General features: G+C 42.0%; 1 long non-coding RNA gene and 9 other non-coding genes across 10 annotated transcripts; 6 read left to right on the forward strand and 4 right to left on the reverse strand.

Moving 5' to 3' along the window:
* Positions 1-7727: 7727 nt before the first annotated feature.
* Positions 7728-7799, reverse strand: n-TEctc11. Its single transcript has one exon. It is a non-coding gene; the product is annotated as a tRNA-Glu (tRNA).
* A 548-nt stretch (positions 7800-8347) lies between these two features.
* n-TFgaa4 lies at positions 8348-8420 on the forward strand. Its single transcript has one exon. It is a non-coding gene; the product is annotated as a tRNA-Phe (tRNA).
* A 4859-nt stretch (positions 8421-13279) lies between these two features.
* Gm32298 lies at positions 13280-17717 on the forward strand. The gene is made up of 3 exons (XR_382107.1): positions 13280-13309; positions 15946-16010; positions 17507-17717. It is a non-coding gene; the product is annotated as a predicted gene, 32298 (long non-coding RNA).
* Positions 14547-14619, forward strand: n-TMcat14. Its single transcript has one exon. It is a non-coding gene; the product is annotated as a tRNA-Met (tRNA).
* On the reverse strand, positions 15018-15090 carry n-TKctt28. The gene has a single exon. It is a non-coding gene; the product is annotated as a tRNA-Lys (tRNA).
* On the reverse strand, positions 16630-16702 carry n-TMcat15. Its single transcript has one exon. It is a non-coding gene; the product is annotated as a tRNA-Met (tRNA).
* Positions 16979-17060, forward strand: n-TLaag7. Its single transcript has one exon. It is a non-coding gene; the product is annotated as a tRNA-Leu (tRNA).
* On the forward strand, positions 17149-17230 carry n-TLaag5. The gene has a single exon. It is a non-coding gene; the product is annotated as a tRNA-Leu (tRNA).
* A 1576-nt stretch (positions 17718-19293) lies between the features above and the next one.
* On the forward strand, positions 19294-19365 carry n-TQctg7. Its single transcript has one exon. It is a non-coding gene; the product is annotated as a tRNA-Gln (tRNA).
* Positions 19366-19779: 414 nt separating this feature from the next.
* n-TLcaa4 lies at positions 19780-19885 on the reverse strand. The gene is made up of 2 exons: positions 19848-19885; positions 19780-19824 (listed from the first exon to the last, which is right to left on the reverse strand). It is a non-coding gene; the product is annotated as a tRNA-Leu (tRNA).
* Positions 19886-20617: the final 732 nt, after the last annotated feature.

Genomic DNA, 20617 nt, shown 5'->3' on the forward strand with positions numbered 1-20617 from the left:
CCTGGCTGTCCTGGAACTCACTTTGTAGCCCAGGCTGGCCTCGAACTCAGAAATCCACCTGCCTCTGCCTCCCTAGTGCTGGGATTAAAGATGTGCACCACCATGCCCAGCAGAATACAGATTTTTAAAATATATCCTTAAAATTCTCTGAAATTCCTCTGTCTGTTGTAATGTTAATTTCATCTCCAATTGTACTAATTTAGATCTTCTCTCCCTGTCTTGGCTAATTAGGCTAAAATTGGTCAATCTTGATTTCAAAGAACCAATTCTTCATTTCATTAATTCTTTGGGTTTTTGTTGTTGTTTTGCTTCTATGTAATTGACTTCAGCTCTATGTCTGTTTCTTCTCATCTACTCTTTTTGGGTGTTGTTTCTTGTTTTTCTAAAGCTTTCAAATGTGCCATTAAGTTACTAATATGAGATCTCTCCAACTTTTTATACAGATACTTAGCTCTATGAGCTTGACTTAGAACTGGCTTCATTAAGTCCCATAGGTTTAGACATGCATTTTTATTTTCATTCAATTCTAAAAAGTTTTTCATTTCTTTCTTGATGATTCATGGTGGTTAGAGAAGATGCAGGGTGTTATTTCAATTTTGCCCTATCTTTAAAGACTTACTTTCTGTCTTAATATGTAGTTGATTTTAAAGAAACATCCATAGGCTACTGAAAAGAAAGTATGTTTCTTAGTGACATGTTCTTCAGTGACGTGTTCTCTAGATGTCTGTTAGTCCTGTTTGATGATATATCATGCTACTTAAACTCCAGCGTTTCTCTGCTTCATTGATTTGGATGATTGTCTATTGGTAAGAATGGGGTATTGAAGCCACCCCATCACTGTGTTAGTGTCTACATGTGATGTTAGCTGTAGTGCTGTTCTCCTTATGAACTTGGGTGCCCTTGTGTTTGTTGCATAGATGTTTAGACTTGTAATATCCTCTTGAATTTTTCCATTAATATGAGTATATAGTGCCCTTCCCTGTCTTTTCTGATTGGTTTTGGTTTGGAGTTTATTTTGTCAGCTATTTAAACAGCTGTTCCTGCTTGCTTCTCCGATTTCATTTACTTGGAATCCCTTTTCTATCCCTTTTTCCCTAAGGTGCTGTTTATCCTTGGTGATGAGACTTGTTTCTTGAATGTAGAAAAAAAGATGGATCTTGCTTTCTAATCCAGTTTTTCTGTCTTTTTTTTTAATTGGAGACTTGAGACCTTTAATATTGAGAATTATTAATGAGCAGTGTAAATCTTGGTTCTTTGTTCTGGTGGTGTGAGATATCCTGTCCTCTTTTTTTTATAACTGTACTGGTATTATTTGTTTCTTGTATTCCCTTGGGTTTAGTTAACCTTCTATTTATACTAAATATTTCCTTTTAGTGCCTTCTGTAGATCTAGATTGGTCATCAGAAATTGTTTAATTTTTTTTTTTAATCATGAAATGGTTTTCTTTCTCCATCTATTGTGATTGATAGTTTTGCTAGGTATAGTGATCTGGGCTGGAATCTGTGGTGTCTCACAGTTTATAGAACATCTGTCCAGGCTCTCCTGGCTTTTAGAGTTTTCATTGAAAGCTCAGGTTTTATTCTACTAGACTCAACTTCATATGTGACATGGTCTTTTTCCCTTGAAGCTTTTAATATCCTTTCTTAGTTTTATAGTATTTGATCGTTATGTATCACAGGGAATTTCTTTCCTGGCCCTGTCTACTTGGTGTTCTATATGCCTCTTGTGTCTGATAGATGTCTCTTTCTTTAGATTGGGAAAATCATCTTATATGATTTTGCTAAAAATGTTTCCTGTGCCTTTGACTTGGGTCTCTTCTCATTCTTCTATGCCTATTATTTGTAGATTTGATCTTTTCATGGTGTCCCAGGTTTCCTGAATGCTTTTTTTGCCTGAATTTTTTTTCACACTTTCTGTTAGTGAGCTATCCATTTCTTTTATCTTGTCTTCAGCACTTAAATTGTTTCTTTTGCATCTCTTAATCTATTGTTGTAGCTTACCTCTGGGGTTTTGTTTGCCTTCCTGAGTTTTATTTCAATTTGTCTTTTCTTTAGTATTTCTCTGTTTCGGGATATTTGTGTGGCTGAGGCCTTAACCTTTAATCCCTCTGTCTGGAACACAGACATGCCCTATTCCTCACCTTTAATCCGAAACAATGAATGTAAAGTCAGCTCATAGAAGGAAGCACCCATGTTTGAAAGTGATGTCTAATTGAGTGGCAGACAAAGTTATAATTCAGAGAAATATTTGACAGAATAGGAAACGCCCAACTCTCATGATAAAAGAGAAGAAAGGGAAGCTACTTAAGGGAGAAACAGACAGTACAGAAAAGAGAGAGTACAGTATAAGAATACAGTAGAGTTCATGGCGAGCACTGCAGTAGAGTTAGAGGGAGAGTAGAACAGCAAAGAGGGAGAGGCAGTTTTACAGAGACAGATTTGAGAGAGAACAAGCTAGACACAGATAAAAGCAGAATGAGCCTGGAAGCTCCTAGGATCTGTACAGTCTTATTCTAGGTCTAGAATGTTTTTAACCTCTGAGTCTTACTGTTGAGTAAAGTCACCTTTTCTAGTTCTTTCTGGCTAGCTGATTCAACTGAGCTGTTCTGGCTCAAAACTCCACTCCAAGGTGATTGATTCAATCTGGCCCAACAATCAGTTTCCTGAGAGGAACACCAATCCAGAGAAACTGGAAACTGGGTTTGTGCCTGGTCCTTCACTCTGCCTTTTGTATTTACAGCTCTTGGGCTGTTGTATCCTTTATATTATCTGGTAAATATAAATAAATGAGTTTCTGAGCTCCATAGGTCCTTCCAGCAAGCCATGAACCCTGAGCATGGGTGACGAGAACCCACAACTTATATCCAGTCAGGTGGAAATGCAGAAGACGTGGAGTTTGTCACTGACTTCTGAAATAGGGGACGGTCTCAGGGATGCCCCTTAATCTCTGGGGTCAGGATCAACGGTAAGAGCTGAATCCTTGAACATCCAGTTGCTACACATGGTGACTCAAAAAAACTAATTGTCGGGCTGGAGAGATGATGGATGGCTTAGTGGTTAAGAACATGGACTGCTCTTCCAGAGGTCCTGAGTTCAGTTCCCAGCAACCACATGGTGGCTCAGAACCATCTGTAATAGGATTTGACACATGGCTTCTGGTGTGTCAAAAGACAGGACATTGTACTCATATACATACAATAAATAAATAAATCTTTTTTAAAAATTGATTGTTGGTCAGTGTTGCAGGAAACTGTGAAATAGGCAACTCACCAGGGTATCTGACCACCACACCCCTCTGCCAGGCTGCTGGATGTTCTGCACCTGTCAAACAGGGTCACTGGTGGGCAGGAAGGAGATGCAGGACATTGAGGGAAAGCCTGCAGGAGCTCACATTTGCATATAGAAGGAAAACACTCAGGTTTGGCAGTGTGGTCAAGTGGTATGAGGTGCTGGATTAAGGTTGTAGCCTCTTAAAGGATGTGGGTTTAAATCACACCACTACCAAGGATTTCCCTCATTAACAATGCTCCAGAGATTCTTCATCTAATACACAGTTAAAACTGTTTGAATGGCAAGATAAGGTAGCACAGGCCTCTGTCCCCAGTACCTACACAGCAAGTGGAACATTGTAAGTTTGATTCCAGCCTGAGCTACATAGTGAGTTCCAAGACAGCCAGGACTACATAAAGAAACTCTGTTTCAAAGCTATATAGAAACATTATTTTAGCCGGGCAGTGGTGGTGCGCGCCTTTAATCCCAGCACTTGGGAGGAAGAGGCAGGAGGATTTCTGAGTTTGAGGCCAGCCTGGTCTACAGAGTGGGTTCCAGGACAGCCAGGGCTACACAGAGAAACCCTGTCTCAAAACAAACAAACAAAAGAAATATTATTTTATATACATTATAATATGCACTTAATTATACATATACATATATATTATATATAATGGATGAATTAGTCCTGGAACCTTTAGCTCACTAGTGCCTGGTAGAAATCAGAAAGGTGACCACGAAGAGCACCTGTGGTGCCTGACAGCCCATATAGCACTCAGCCCTGAGCAATCTGGATCCCATGTCCCTGTGGTTTCAGGGTGGCCCTCTGTTTGCAGCAGTTTATTCCCATGCTTTGGAATTCGGCTCCTTCTGAAAGTCACCCACCCCCTCCTGGCCTCGACATCCTTCTCCCAGTTCCAAAGTTAGCACTTTAGGAACTGACTACAAAAGGAAGCACACAGAAGGGTACTGTCATACAGAATCTACAGTTTAGCAGAGTTCTCTAAGGGTTTGCAAACATGAATTCATAGTCCACAATTAAAAAGTCCTCTCTGGGTAGGCTTTGACTGACATTCTAGGAGTACTCTAGTACTTCTAGTTCTCAGAGTAAAGACACTAGAAAAAAATTAATAATAATCATATTCTAATATATCATATATTATAATAGTAATATGGATTATGTACTAGATGAGAAGTTGATTCCTAAATAGTTCCCATCAATTACTGCTGAAATGAACTATTTCACCCACAAATTTATGATTGGGAAGAGTGGTAGTTTAGAGGAGAAAGACCCCCATAAGCTCATATGTGAGTGAATACTTCATCCCCGGTTGGTGGACCTGTTTGGGAAGGGTTAGGAGATGGGGCTTCTTGGAGGAGGGTGTCACTGGAGATGGGCTCTCTCTCCTCTCCCTCCTCCCTCCTTCCTCTCCTCCCCCCACCCCTTGTGCTGTGGCTGGAGATATTAGCTCTCAGCTACTGCTCTAGCTCTATGCTTGCTGCCATTAGAACCACGGATTCTAGCCCTCTGGAACTATGACCCCCAAATTAAATGCTTTCTTTTATAAGATACTTTACTCATAGTGTCTTGCCTCAGCGATAGAAAAGCAATTAAGGCAGGAAATGTTACCATAAAAGCATTTTAGAGTTGTGTAACAGGGAGTGGAATCTTAGGAGCTGAGGGCGCACTGACAATGTGGAAAAACCTTGGCAGAGGTAGGATTTTTTTTTTCCCAGATACAATCCTAAATCCAACGAATTAGATGGCTTGGACACTACCACACAGGAGTATTTCCTTGAAGGACCTCTGGGTGTCGTCGCTCCCCCTATCCCTATTTGACAAATGCTGGAGACACCAATGACCTCTGTTCCTTAGTCACCCAGGAAAGGGGAGGGAGGCACGCAGACACCCCACTGATCTGTAGGTCCGTGATCTGCAAAATAAAAGCCCTGCATCCCTCCACAGCCCACCTCACTGCAGAGTTCAAGTCCCATCTATTCACCGAGAGGTCATACAGCGGAATTCCCACCAGGGAAAAAGCCAAAGACAGCTCACTTTGAAATGCCAGGATTCCAATGCTGTAAAAGTACAGTTGCTGTTATGACCTAACTGTATTAGTAAAGTTCTGCCCGCCCCCCGCAACCCCCGCGTTCCTTAGGGGGTCAAGAGCGTGTCCAGTGAATTTTTACTCCTGAACCAGAAAGATTCGACTCAGTTAAAAGAGTCTAAGTCTCTCAGTCAAGCGAAAAGGTCCATTTCTAACAGGAAAAAAAAAAGTCAGCAAGTTCCTTCAAGTTCAGCTTCCACTGGTATCTCTGCTTTGTCTTCAAGTGGCCTTCTATAGGAGTGGACTGGCTAAGTAGCATCATACACCCTGCACCCTTCTCAGCACTTAGAAGGTATTGTTTCCCAGGAAAATTAGGATAACGACTAAGAAAAAAAGGATTCCCAGGAAAACCAAAGCAATTACCAACTACTTTTGCCCTGTCCATTAATCTGAATCCATGTGTTTTCGCATGTCGAGTGACTCTGAGCTCTCTACCTGACTATCCAACTCTCTTCTCTCGGTGTTTTGTTCCTATCCACAGTGATCTCTCCACAATGTATGCTTCTAACAGCAAGTCACTAGACGTCAACGTTAGCCTTCGGGGCCCGACCTGGAGCAAGAGCGCCGCCTTCTGGTGGTATTTGCTTTACTGCTGTATCAGCAGCTCCTTGTCTCTTAGGAACATCAGTCCAGGAACTGATTTTTCTCTCTAGTGTTTGCTTTTTGGTTGTTTGTTTTTTGCTTGTTGAAGGTCTGTGAAGTAGAACTCAAGTAGAAAAACGAATAAAGAATTTCAGAGAGTAAGTGAGCATCAAGGATCCATTAGCGCGGTGACTACGTATTTATTTTTGCCTGGTCACTTTGGAAGAAGCAATGCTACCGCCCGGAACCCCTTTCTCCTAACCCTAGCCAGTCAGGATAGCCTCAGGTACCTCGAATTGAACAGAAATGGCAAATGATTACAGAATGCAGTTACGAGTATGCTACTGGACGTTTATAACTAAGTTCTAACTCCGAGTGTCCAGACAACAAACTACAATTAACAGCCTGTCTCACAGGTCAGAGAGGATTTGTGAAGGGCAGAGAGAGGACATTTAACCTAGGTAGCCACAGTGGAAAACCGGAAAACCGGTTCGATGACTCCACGTCTACCATCAAAGGGCAAGGAGGAACTTTGGAAATATATTCTGTAGTATGCACTATATGTGTGAAAGGAGGGTTTGGCGTGTGCACAACTGCCAGAACGGCTCAGACCCGCGCTCTCGCCGTTCTCTGTTCTCCTTCTGCAAGGGATATGCAGACATTATCACCGCTGTCACTTGAGGGGAGCAATCTGATCCCTTTAAATGGTCAGGGCTCCGCGGTATAGCCTCAGAGTCAAGGATGGATCTCTCCTTTAGGGATTTATGTCATAATGGGGCGACCTTCTCCGTCAGGTTCTCTGATGCTTGCAATTAATTCTCATTCTTTGACTTAAAATGTCTTAGAATCCTAGTTAAATACGACGCACTGAGAATTCAATGTTCCCTCTCTTTAGAAAAAACTATTTAAAGCATTTTAAACAGTTCTCTTGTGCCAGAGGACCCTAGAAATTTTGAGCCCTTCAGCTTTTTACCAATCAACACATTTAAGGGACTCCTGCTCCAGTCACCAGGAAACTTCCAGCCGGTGGGAAGCACCGCGAGGTCCCACTTGTCTCCTTTACAATTTATCTTTACAACACCCTGTGCAAACCTAGCCAGCTTCTCAAGAAAATGGTCTGCGAATTTCCCCCCTCTCCGAGTCACCCTTATAGCATGAGTTTTTAAATCTACAAGTTCGGAGAGAGATGGGGAGGAGGAAGGAAAATAACGGGAAAGGGGTGGGTCAATGGCCCAACAATGAAAAACACTTGTTGCTATTTTAGAGGGTCCCGGCTCACCCCTACAAGGCAGCTCAGGACCGCCTCTAACTCTGCGGGCACGTCGTGCATGTATACACTCAGCCATAAACACTAAAAATAAATTCAATACGATTTATTTGTTTATATTTTAATATATGACTGTTCTGCCTGCGTGTATGGCAGTGTGCTGCGGGGGTGTCTGGTGACCATGAGGAAAGAGGAAAGCGCTAGATCCCCTGGAAATGGAGTAACCAGCTGTTAGAAATATCCAGTGGATTCTGGCAACAGAACCTAACTCCTTTAGCAAGAGCATTTGAGCATTCGGAAAATAAAAGGCTCGGTCTTCACAGGATCAAATAATTAGTAAAATTTTGAAAATAATGAAATTACATAAGCTGGTAATTTGCAATTGGACTAGCATAAGTAAATTGGATACAAAGCTGAAGCTCACTTATGAAACCGGTAATTTTACTGTACAATGTTCCGACCCAAAAGTTTGAGTGAGGTTTGGAAAAACAAAAACTGCACTTCCCTGACCGGGAATCGAACCCGGGCCGCGGCGGTGAGAGCGCCGAATCCTAACCACTAGACCACCAGGGAAACTGCCAGTTGTCCTCTTGCAAGAGCTAAGACTTTAATTGGCCAAACAACTATCTGATGTGTTAATGATGGATTCATTCAGTTAACCAACCACAAATTCCAGCAAATCAAATTCAGAAGACGTGAAAGAGTACGATAGAGTTGGTGCTCCCCTGCTTATATGTAGGAATTGACCCAGAATACATTCTAGAAAATGTATGTTTACATGTTGCTATTATTAAAAATTAACAAGATCATTAAGGTAATTTTTGAGACAATGTCTCAGCCCTAAGATGCAACTCTACGAAGATAAGGCTAGCCCTGAATTTAGAGAGAACCGCCTGCCTCCGCCTCTCGAATACTAGGTTTAACGGCGCTAAGGAAGGAAAGTTTTAGAGAGTGATTTAAATTGTCTCCTTGCTTTTCTCTTTATGATACAAGAAGCTGTTTGAACATCACATCTTAGATTGCCTAAGTAACGCTGTTAAGCGTGAAGTTCTTTGGTCACGCCCAGCCTGGACCTACGTGAGAAAGTCTTTAGAACTCAGCGTGAGAGCATGCTGGGCGTGGCCGAAATAGCTCAGTTGGGAGAGCGTTAGACTGAAGATCTAAAGGTCCCTGGTTCGATCCCGGGTTTCGGCAACCGCGTGCATTCCTTTTTTTTCCTTGCTGGTTTTTTATTGGTTTTGTTTTCTTTAATAAAATTACTTCTAAATTTACTGTCTTCCTTCAGGCTTTCAGCTGTTCCGCATCTTTTTTCTCCAACTCATATGTTTCTCAGAACTTACCTCTTCTTTATTCCCATGAAGATATCTCAAAAGCTTTTAAATCAAGCTAGCCCAGGTTCTCTTGTCTTACAGATCAGATCAGACTCAGCTACGGGCTATACCATTCAGTCCAACTGATCACAACCATCAACTTCCCAGTTTCCACATGTTGTGACACTTTCTTGGCCCTGTTTAATTTTCTTGTGATGCAAGCTAATTGACAACTGTTCCTTAAGCAGAGACTCAACTCTCCCGCCACTTTTTTTCCCCCTGTATTGTATGGTGACTCTATTTCATCACTTCACTACTATAACTTGAGATAGTTGCTACTCTGAGCCTGTACTTTGATTTTTACTTAATTTCTCTGCTTTTAAATAATTTCACATATATTTTCAAAGATAATAAAAAGGTCCCATTTCTGTTGCCTAACTGCTTCCTGTAACAATACCTTATAAAACACAGTCCAGTGTCACAGTCCTGACTGCCCTTTCACAAATACAGAAGAACGCTAAACAATAAAATGAGAATATAAATGAACTCAAAAAACAAAACAAAACAAAAAAAAGAATATAAAAACACAAGAAAACTGCTTAAGCAGAAATGGTTCATAATTCCTTTAAAATACTAGACTCTGCTGTTAAAGACTAAAACTCACAACCAAAAAGACAAAAATAAGACTTGTGTCTGGTTGTGTTGACAGTAGCATTCAGGTAGGAGAGGCAGGGAGGATCTTTATGAATTCAAGGCCAGCCCAGTCTACATAGAGAATTCCAGGCCAACCAGGGCTATAAAGTAAGACTCTGTCTTAAAAATAAAACAGGTCATAATTATAACTCTCCTGTCTGTTTTGTGGTACAGCAGGATATTCTACTCCTCCTGTGGCTGTTTCTAAGATTGTTTCTGTGAATCACCTATATTTAGGACTTTTTTTTTTTAACATAATGGCAAACTGCATTCAGACTAAGGTAAAACTTATGATTGTATTTTCTTTGCATTTTTGTTTTGTTAATAACTGGTGATGGAAATCAGAACCCCACAGCAAGTGGGACCTGCCCTAAACACTAAGCTGATGTTCAGCCCGATTTCAACTCTTACATAGCCTGTAGCACTCAGGTCCCCAACCTCGCTTGGGTGGGTAAGCCAGCTAGTAACAGCACAAACATTTGGGCACGTGCAGTAGTTTGACGCTACTTGGCAGATATATGCTCCTTGGAGATGTGCCCTTGTTGGAATTGTATCACTGGGGCTGGGCTCTGGAGTGCCAAATGCTCGAGCTGGGCTCAGAGTCTTCATTCATTTCCTGTTGTCTGATCAGGATGTAAGAGTCTCAGCTACCTCACCAGCACCAAGTCTGTCTGTATGCAGCCCTGCTTTCCCACCATTACCAGGATCATAATGGACTAAACCTCTGAGGCAGTCCAATTAAGTGCTTTCTTTTATGGCAATTACAGTGGTCATAGTGTCTCTTCACAGCAATAGAACCCTGACCAAAACCAAAAAACAACAAAAAAAAAACCACAACAACAACAAAACATCATGAATACTCAGAATTTTGCCTATGGCAAGCATAAATGACATGGGCAGGGCAGCAGGAAAGACGAACAACTGAAAACAGTATGATGGAAAGTGCCATGCTTAGACCATTACTTTGTTTGCTAGTGTAAACAGCCAATCTAAAAAATAAACAACTCCAAAATTTCTCTTTCTTTTTCTTAGCATATGAATTTTTGTCACGATTATTAAATAGGATATCCCTAAATAAAATTTATGAAGCCATAGCTCAGAATTTAGTTCCTCCCAACAGACCAAATCAGAGCAGAGTCTCTTGCTCTATTAAGTAATCAAACAGAACTTTGAAACAACCCAGATAAACAAGTGTAAAACACAAGCAGCCGCCAGCCACCAGTCAAAAGGGGCGCAGTCTACCTGAGCCAGTATAATAAGAAGAGCCCTGCTTTAATCATAGGGGAAGGAAACATGAAATGATCGATTCTTTTTTCTTGTTGCTAATTTCTACTTTATTGATCCTTTTGCACGTCTAAAGCCTCCTCCTAAGTCCCCGTACTGGAACCCCTTTCAGTTTGATGGATGGCGTACTGCCTAACTAATAAAAAAATCACATTGATCTTTAAGCCTTATTAAAAATGTAAGTATAGAACTTATTCAAGTCCTTCCCCCAGTGTTAATCCTTCAACCTTCCCAAGTTACAGAAGCATATTCCTCCTGTATTACAGTTTGGAAATGCGGTTTAGACCAGACCAACCTTCTGACATCTTTGCTGTGACCCGGAACCACAAAAACCATCTTGTCAATACACACCTGGTGCTGTTATCTCCCAACTTTCCCGAGCAAAGGAACAAACCATTAAGCGTTCATTTATACTTTGATGACTCTGAAACATGATCCTAACCCTGAGAAAAAATAGAAAGTCCTGCTATCTTAAGTAAGCAAGTCACACCCTGTGCAGTGACATAGGCTATGAGGATATCAAAAGTGTAAGCAATACAAGAAGGGCAAAGTGTCACAGGTTTAATTCTGGTATCCAAGAAGCAGAGGCAGGCAGATCTCCATGGGTTTGGGACTAGCTGGTCTGCAGAGTGAGTTTCAGGCCAGCCAAGGATGATGTCTTAGTTAAGGTTTTACTGCTGTGAACAGACACCATGACCAAGGTAATTTTTATTAGGACAACATTTAATTGGGGCTGGCTTACAGACTCAGAGTTTCAGTCCATTATCATCAAGGAGGGGGCATGACAGCATCCAGGCAGGCATGGTGCAGGCTGAGCTGAGAGTTCTACATCTTCATCTGAAGGCTGCTAGCAGAATAGTCACTTCCAGGTAGATAGGATGAGGGTCTTAAAGCCTACAATTACAGTGACACACCTACTCCAATAAGACCACACCTACTCCAACAGGGCCACACCTTCTAATAGTGCCACTCCCTGGGTCAAGCATATACAAACCACAACAAATACAAGGTGAAACTGTGTCTCAACACCGACTCACCCTCCCCCCAGCCCTCCCCCAACAAAACCAAACCAAACCAAACCAAACAAACAGTCTAAGGAATATTTTCTCACTTTCTATAGTAAGTTTAGAGACTGAATAGAATTTGCTAATTTTTCTATTTGTACTGTCTGTTAAATATGATCAATTATCAATAACCATTTGTCACGTTTCCTATACTGAATGGTACCGTTATCGTCACTGAGGCCAAATAGCTGACACAAGCCCCTTGTGGGAAGGAGAGTTTACTGTGGCTCCCAGTCTGTGGGTGCTGTTCCTTGTGCAGGGAGTCACAGCAGGGAGAGTGTGAAGGCACTGGTCTCACTGAGTCCACAGTGAGCACACAAATGACAGCTCTGGGCTTTTTCCTTTTTATTCCATCCAGCTGTCTACACCCAGGGTAGGTCTTCCTCCCTCAGTTAAATATCTCTGGAAACTCCAGACAGACATACCATAGGCAAGCCATCTTAGGGGATTCTGAACCCGGTCAAGCTGACAAAAGAAATTAACCAGTACATAAGGTTTCACTAAGTGTTTGTACTAATCAAGATTGTTTCCAAGGTCATTTTCCAAATGACAGTACTTAAGAGCTAAAGGAAACATTTTATTTTCCTGTGGCTCTGATTTGATGCATGACTTGATAAGGAGATTGAGGTCCAAATAAGATCTGCACTGGGGCTAGCCCATGGCATTAAAATGTTCTCTCTCCCCCTCTCTCCCTCTCTCTCCCTCTCTCTCTTTCTCTCTCTCTTTCTCTGAGATTACAATTTCTTAAACTCAGGAGCTATGTCTAGGCTATTTTGTGTTTGTTTGTTTGTTTGTTTCCTGACAATTTGGCAAGGCTAGAGTTTTCTGGAGAGTTCCCAACAGCTTGCCTATAGACAAATCTATAGCCATTGTCTTGATTAATTAGTAATTGGCATGGGAGGACCCAACCATTATAGGTGGTACCACCCCTGAGCAGGTGATCCTGGGGTGTATTAGAAAGCTGCTGAGTAAGTCCTAGGGAACAAGCCAGTAAGCAACACTCCTGCATGGCTTCTGCTTCACTGCCTGCAGGTTTCCCCCTTTCGTTCCTGCCCTGACTTTCCTAGATGATGAGCTACAACTTGAATGTGAAATAAGTCGTTTCCTGCCTAAGCCTCTTTTATAGTGTTCTATTACAACAACTGAAACCAAGGTAAGACAAGCCCTAAGACAGCATCTGTTCATCTATAATGCACAGTGCTACTTTCAACTGAGCAATGATGCTGCTTGGGAATGTTTTATTGTCTGCTTTTTACTGTCTGACTCATTCTGGACTTGCGAGTTTTAGTTTTTCCTTGTGGTAGCTATTCTTCCTGTGGAGGCTACTCTTGGTTGTCAACTTGAATAAAATTAGATTAACTAAAATCCAAGCATCTAGGTACCCCTAGGAGAGATTTTTAATCTTAATCATTTGAAGTGAGAAGACCTACTTCTGGATCTTTTGAGATGGGAAGATAATGCCTTTAGAGGTGGGAAGATACACCTTTGATCTGGGCCTCGCCTTCTGCTGGAAGTATATATAAATGACGTGGAAGAAGGAAGCTTGCTCTCTTATTGCTGCTTGCTCTCGCTAGCCAGTCCATCCCTTCACTGGCATTAAAGCCTACTTCTTCAGGATTCCAGCATATACTAAAGACCAACAGAGACATCCAATCTTATGGACTAAACAACTACTGGATTCTTGGACTTTCCATTGGTGAACAGCATTGTCAAACTAGCTGGACCACAGCCTGTAAGCCACTCTAATAAATCCTTCATTCTATCTATTTTGTTCCTCTAGGAAACCTTGACTAGTACGCTCCCTATATGCTTCCACATCTAAATTCTTCATTCTGTGAAGAGCAGTTAGCTCTGTTTTGATAATCTATTCCCTAATCCAGTTGTGTGTCCTTCTGTCTGTTGTTAAAATAGGATAATCAGAGTTTTCCTGTGTTGTCTGGGTGGTGATGCTGGCATTTGGATGCTAATCTTTCTCATCTTCATTATCTGAACTCTTGAAAAATACCGTTGTGTTATTCATAGACTCAAAAAACAAAAAACAAAAAAAAACAAAAAAACAAACAAACAAAAACAAAAACAACCTCAGAATCTTGATACAAATTAGCACTGTCCACATTACTTGATACAAACTAGCAGTTACTCTACATTACAGGGTAACCACTCAGGGCTATACAAACTGGACTACACACACTAACATTGGGCACTGAAGATCCATGACTGGGTCACTTGGAACATTGTAATGCTTATGACACTTAGAACACTTTATAAATGGAAAGTCGGGGTTCTCAGCAACAGCAGAGACAGAGACAATAAAACCACTTTGCTTTCCGGGGGGGTGGGGAAAGTATTTTAAATGGTTTCTGTGTTTTCTCCAACTTCTGCACTTTACGCGGAAAACCAAACACTCAATGAACGATTCCCAGATCCGAGGGAGACACTAAGAACGAGAGAAATCCTAGTGTGAAACCAGTTCAACCCCCACGCAAATCTGGGTAGCTCCAGTTTTCACTCTTTCCTGTTCTCACACTAACAGATTCCCGGGAGTTTATATAAAGAACAATTTATTCGTTAAGTTTTGAGCTCTCTTGTGCCCCTTTTGGACTCCTGGAACGAAGGGTAGTAAGATGATTGCGTGCAGTGTGTTGAAAAGTCTATGGGACTTAGGAAGACGACCTTGCATATTTGATGTGCAGCGAAAAGGGTGAGAAGATGGAATGACTGGCTGAGGAAATGCTTTTGTTAAGACCGCAACCCCTCGCATATATGTCCTGAGGGGGAGCAGAAGGATCAAAATATCAAAATGACTTTTTTTTTTTTAATCTAGTTGAGGTTTGGGGAGCTGTTGAATCTTCCAGATATTTTCAGGGCGGGGGGACGGTGAAGGAGAGTTTTTAGAATTTGGGCCAACGTAGGCAAAACACAATGTGTATATGTTACTAAAACTGAATGTCTCAACCGGAGCACCACGTGCCTCCTTAGCGCAGTAGGCAGCGCGTCAGTCTCATAATCTGAAGGTCCTGAGTTCGAACCTCAGAGGGGGCAGTTGTTTTTTCTGGCTGTTAAAAACTTGAATTGCCTCCTGAATTCTAGAACATGAGCTAGCTGGTTACCATCTTATTCCAGTTAAAAAGGGTTCTTCTACCCACGTTTCTTCTTCAGACAGCACTCTATCCAACAACTTAATTTATTGAAAAAAGGAACTCATAGATGAAGAGCTAGTACTTGATTTTACCTGAAGTCCTCCTATTTTAATAGATACGAAAGTTCGTTACCACTTTACACTCGATATTGATGTGATGTAGGTTTACAGATCTGGCTAAATAAAGTTGTTCAAAAATATCTGGTTTCCTGCTTTAGTCGTCGAGAAACCCCTTAAGAAACATAAGGCACCTCACTAGACAGATGCTGACCCGGGAAAGAGAAAAAAAAAAAAACAGTAGCGCCCGAACAGGGACTTGAACCCTGGACCCTCAGATTAAAAGTCTGATGCTCTACCGACTGAGCTATCCGGGCTCTGAGGGGTTGCTGTTCTTTATTGAATAAAGAAAGATACAAGAAAAGCAAATTTTTTTTTTTTTCCTGCTTATTTTTCATTTTATAGTTGGCCAACTAACTTAGAGTTTTATTGTCTGTTATTTGTCTCTGAAATGCAGACTTCAACAGAGCATTTTTCTCTTCCGGTGTTCAGTGTTAAATCCTCACCCCTTATTTAACAGCAAGGACCGAGTTAGGAAACAGTAATTCTTAATTAAGTTAATGAAGCGAAAGTAGTTGCAGGAAATTAGTTGCAGAAAATAGCTGCCTTGCTGGGCTTGGGGACTACAGGTGAAGAGGTCAGGGTCTCTGAGGAAGGGCACCATAGCTTTAAGGAGGCAGCACTGGCCAGGTCATGGGGGTAATGAGGATGCTGCTTCAGCCGTTAATAGCTTCTATAATGAGATGGTCTTGGGAACACAAATAGAGTGTAGGTAAAGACAGTTTGACAGACGAAAAACTAAAATCAAAACAAAAAGCAAAAAACTTCAGACACGAAGTTGATCTCCTTTCTCCTGCCTGCCATTCTCTCTCTGGCTCGTCTTACTGACGGACGTTAACAGGAAAGACTGTGGCGATGGAGTTTCGAGGTGTTATTTGTAGACACCAGGTCCTCCCATAGGACAGAGAATTGGACGGCAGATCCGGAACTGAGAGAGGACCGATGGACAAGGAATGCAGCTTTAGACGGTGCCCGGCACATAATGAGCGAAGGGAAAACCAACAAACACCTGCTGAAGTCTTCTGGCTTCACAGAGATTCTGAGAGCTGTGTATAAAATACCATCTTAACCCAGAATATTTGTCTCCCTCGACTTACTTTTTTCTCTTTTAGACTTTTTCCTGAATCTTGCTGTTTGGATGACTTAGAAATTCTGTCAGCACCGAAAGCCCAGCCTGGTGAGAATGGTCAAGAAAGGTTTGTGGTTTATTTTTACATTTTAGTTTTGTTTCGTTTTTGACATGGAGTATCGTGAGGAGTTGGATGAAATGATCCGATAATAAGCAATACCAGAAGAATGGTTTAAAGGACCAAACCGGCAATTACACATATCTTACACCTTTCATACTCGCTCTCTGGCTTCCCTTTCTTTTACACCCTGGGCAGGGAGTTTCCTGGCCTTGGTATTTATGTAATAACCAATGCCAAGTGCATTTGAAAGGCACCTGAAAATTCTCCTGGCTCCAATAGTATGGATGGTGAAAAATTAGTAAGTTTAATTGTAAAGTCTGGGCTTCGGAAATCGTCTTGTAGAGATCCACCTGCCTCTGCCTCCCGAATGCTGGAATATTATAGGTGTAGTCCAACACACTGGTCACGTGTTTAATTCTTTAAAAAAAAAAAGAAAAGAAAAATCGCTATTTTATAACTTTCTAACAGACCATTATATTACACAAATAAAACTACCCGTTCCATTTCATTAGTAGTTTTTGGGTCTCCGTACACACGAACTCAATTCTCTTCGTAGGAATTAAAATTAAAGGTTTAATGTATTAAAAAAAAAATAAAAGCTGAGGTTGCCCCCTCTGAGGTTCGAACTCAGGACCTTCAGATTATGAGACTGACGCGCTGCCTACTGCGCTAAGGAGGCACCCGTTGTCAGAGTTTCCGTAATCACGTATTCCTGCTGTTACTAGCGCTGGTTTTTTTTTAACGTTTCATAGTTGTAGTTTCTTAGTGATGATATGATAGCACCTAAAAGAGCTTTTGCTGCGAAGCCTCATGATACAACGCCAGAACAGAGCCTGCGCTTCTGCATTAGCGCATAGAGTGCACAATGAAAGCTCGCTGCAGAGAGCCGCGTGCAAAGGAGTCTGGACTGTTATGGATCCTCCAGAAAGACGAGACGTAAGCAGCCCTCGACGGGGGTAGCGTGGCCGAGCGGTCTAAGGCGCTGGATTAAGGCTCCAGTCTCTTCGGGGGCGTGGGTTCGAATCCCACCGCTGCCAACCGGTTTTTTTTTTTTTTTTTTTTCTTTTAATGTTTTATTGCGACTAAGTGGAGGTTTTTTGCCATGGTTCAAAACTCTACATCAACGGTAGTGTGGCCGAGCGGTCTAAGGCGCTGGATTAAGGCTCCAGTCTCTTCGGGGGCGTGGGTTCGAATCCCACCACTGCCAACAGGTTACTTTTGTGCTCTCTATTGAACAGGACAGTTTTCAGTCGGTCCCTTACATCAGCTAGGATTCTTCTCTCCTAACTGATTGCTTCAACAGTTAATAAACCCGTAATTTGTGTGGTACTCACTCCCCTAATCTCTGCATGTCCACCACACAAAAGGCTCCAGCAACAGTTAACAGTTTTCTTTAATTCATTCAAGTTAAGAGACATTATTCCGCACCTACTATATATAGGCTAGGGCCTGACGACTCTAAAGTTCTTTCTTGTGGCCTTAGTCAACGAATGAAGGATGAATGTGGATCTTTCGCTTTCCTGGCGTCGACTTGCAACTAGAGACAGATCAGCCTAGGCCACGGAAGAAGTGGATTCTTTCCCAACCAGGAGACGGAAAACCACGTCTTCATCATCACTACAGTCTTCTCATTTCATTTTGAAGCCGAATCGCGCTCATCTGAGCTGTGTGTGTCTAAGAAATACCTTGCAAAGGAAAACAAAAATGATCAAAATATATTGTATGAAATGTTTTCAATAAAAGTAAATTAATTAACAATGGCATAAATGTCTTGCCTCGGTGCTGCCTCTTGCCCACCAGCTAGGGACTCCTTGATTTAGTGTTGCCCCTTAGAATTTCCTGGAGCCCTCGAACCTCCTTCTCAGTGGTAGGCCTCAACTCAGAAATTATCTTCTCATGAAGGCTTGCAACTCGGTGATTTTAATTGCACGCTGGAAAAGGAAAAGAAAGAGGGTGTCTACACTTTAGGAAGAGGAGAAGAAGGTGGGGGTGTCAGGAGAGAGGAAAAGAAAGAGGCAGGGAAGAGAAGGAGGAATAGAGTCCTTTAGACTCACAGAGTTGAGCCTGTGGCGTGCAGTGAAGGAAAAAAGAGACGTGCACAATCACACCCGCAAAGTCTAAAACTGGTCCACGGTCCTGACACAGTGAACCTTTGCTTCTTTCTCAAGACCACCTGTCTTGCTTTCCACGTTCACGCTGCACGCCCCGAGTGAACTTCAGCGGAGCCGCCAAGGCCGGATGGTGGGACTGTAGAGCAGGGAGGAAGGTTCCGCCGTCGCACCGGCTGCCTTGTGCTGAGGCAAAAGCATTTACAAGCTGCAGCTCCTGATTGCAGCTGACAGGATACTTTCTGACATGCAGTAGTTGCACATGACAAGTCTGTAGATACCGTGTGTGTGTGTGTGTGTGTGTGTGTGTGTGTGTGTGTGTACATATATATACACATGCACACACATATACATACATATGTATATACATACATAATACATACATACATACATACATACATACATACATACATACATACATACATACAGAGATAGAGAAATTCAATTTCTAATGGTTGGACTGCAAGACTAACTAACATCCAGTTTGCCTTTTGTAGTGGTGGGAAAAAATGCACAAATCGCAGGAACTGCTCTGAGTGCTGCCAGGCTCTGAGATGCAGAAGAACAGGACAGGAGGCGCTGTACAGACCACGTGGCCATTTCTGTGGTCCAGCACTGAAGACGAAATTTTTCTAGTGAAGAACTGAGTTGCTCCGATAAAAATACTACTAGATCAATTAGGAGGATAGACATTTCATTTAAAGTCTTGTTTCCCTTCCATTTGTAAACCAAACATGCGCTTGCAAAGAGCACGAGGACGTGACTTTAGATGCGCTGTGAAAGTAGATTGGAAACGGGGGTGGGGTGGGGAGGGGGGAACAGAGAAGGGAGAGAGAGTAAAGAAGTAGGGGATAAGAACGAAGTTTAATAACTTTTTTGTACTGATACGTCACAATTAGGCCCTTTTATTGGTGTGCTAACCAAGAAAATTAATTGGACAAAGAAAAAGAAAACAACAAACAATCCAGCAGGAAAAATAAATAAAAGAACCAAGGATAGAGCTGAGCCATTCATGAAAAAACAAACGAAACTTCTAGCTTGTTACTGTGAAACAAAAATTTGTAACAATTTCAAGTAACAGCTAAGTTCCTTTCCTCTTATAATGCATTTTTTTAATTCAGAATTTACAGATGGATAGTGTGGAAGGCAATCAAAAGGCGGTGGTTCCATGGTGTAATGGTTAGCACTCTGGACTCTGAATCCAGCGATCCGAGTTCAAATCTCGGTGGAACCTACTTTTTTTTTTTTTCCTTTGCTTTGTCTCATATGGTGAACAGTTTCAGGAAATTCCTGCATTTCTTCTATTCAATGAATAGTTCCTTTTGTATTCCAGCATTTGTCTCTTGATGGCCTTGATCTTGCTAAAGGTCAGGATATCTAACCCTGTCAATTCCACACTCAACTTTCAACTGTCATTGGAGTTGGTGCACATTTCCTACACCGTTCGCGCAAGATTCAAACAGCTCATGTAGTATATGGCTGCCACGAGCCTGTTTTCCAACAGGGGGTCCCAGTTCTGTGCGTTGATGGTTGGTGTCAAATGCACCTTTAGGGCTGAAGCACAGATCAGTGGGACAAGGTTCACGGAAGGTCTGGAGTAGGCTAGCATAGAAAATGAACAGATGAGTCTGTGAAAGAAAAATACAGCTGTCAGAAGTGGGATTCGAACCCACGCCTCCAGGGGAGACCAGAACCCTCAGAGCGAGGAAGCCATAGCTTGAGTCTGGCGCCTTAGACCACTCGGCCATCCTGACATGCCGCCTCCATAGCAATTAATGATTCTTTCAACTGTAATTAATGTGCATGGAAATATAACTAACTCCCTGTAAAGTTAACTAAATTATTTTTCTCTATTCTAAACATGGACAGAAAAAACCCTTTAGTGTTGTTTTTTGTTATTGGTTGGTTGGTTTGTTTGTTTGTTTGTTTGTTTTTCTCCAATCCTATCTGGAATTCGGCGTTTATCGCCTCGGTTCCTGGCCCTTCCAGAGTGCGACGGAATTCAGAAATCCTGAGGATCCTTGCAAGCTCAGGTCTGGCTCAGAGCCATTCATCCGGGTCACGAAGGAACAAGTAGCTCCAGCTGTTCCGAGATGGTGTGCACAAGCGCCCAGTTGGTGGAGCTTGCAGGGGTGGGAAGCTAAAGAGCAGACTAGATTAGCAAGTAAATCTAGTTTATGAACACTGGCTGCAGTGCAAACCAGAGAGTGGCAGAAGCCTGAGCTATGAAAAGTAACTGCACAAGTACGAAAAAGCTGCAAGATCAAGGATTAAAGACTAGAAACACTGGAAGGAAAAAGTCAAGTGTAAGACGAGGAAATGTCAGTACAGAGCTCAGCTCAAATCCCAGGTCCTTTGCTGCCACAGACTTGCAGACCTGACCATCTTCAGGCAAATGCAGAGCTGCCCATTCTTGGAAATTGGTATCATAGTAAAACAAGACAGCTTTCCGAAGAAAGGGTTGGGTATCAGTGTGACTCCAAAGA

Source organism: Mus musculus, chromosome 13, assembly GCF_000001635.26.
Source record: "Mus musculus strain C57BL/6J chromosome 13, GRCm38.p6 C57BL/6J".
Lineage (NCBI taxonomy): Eukaryota > Metazoa > Chordata > Mammalia > Rodentia > Muridae > Mus > Mus musculus.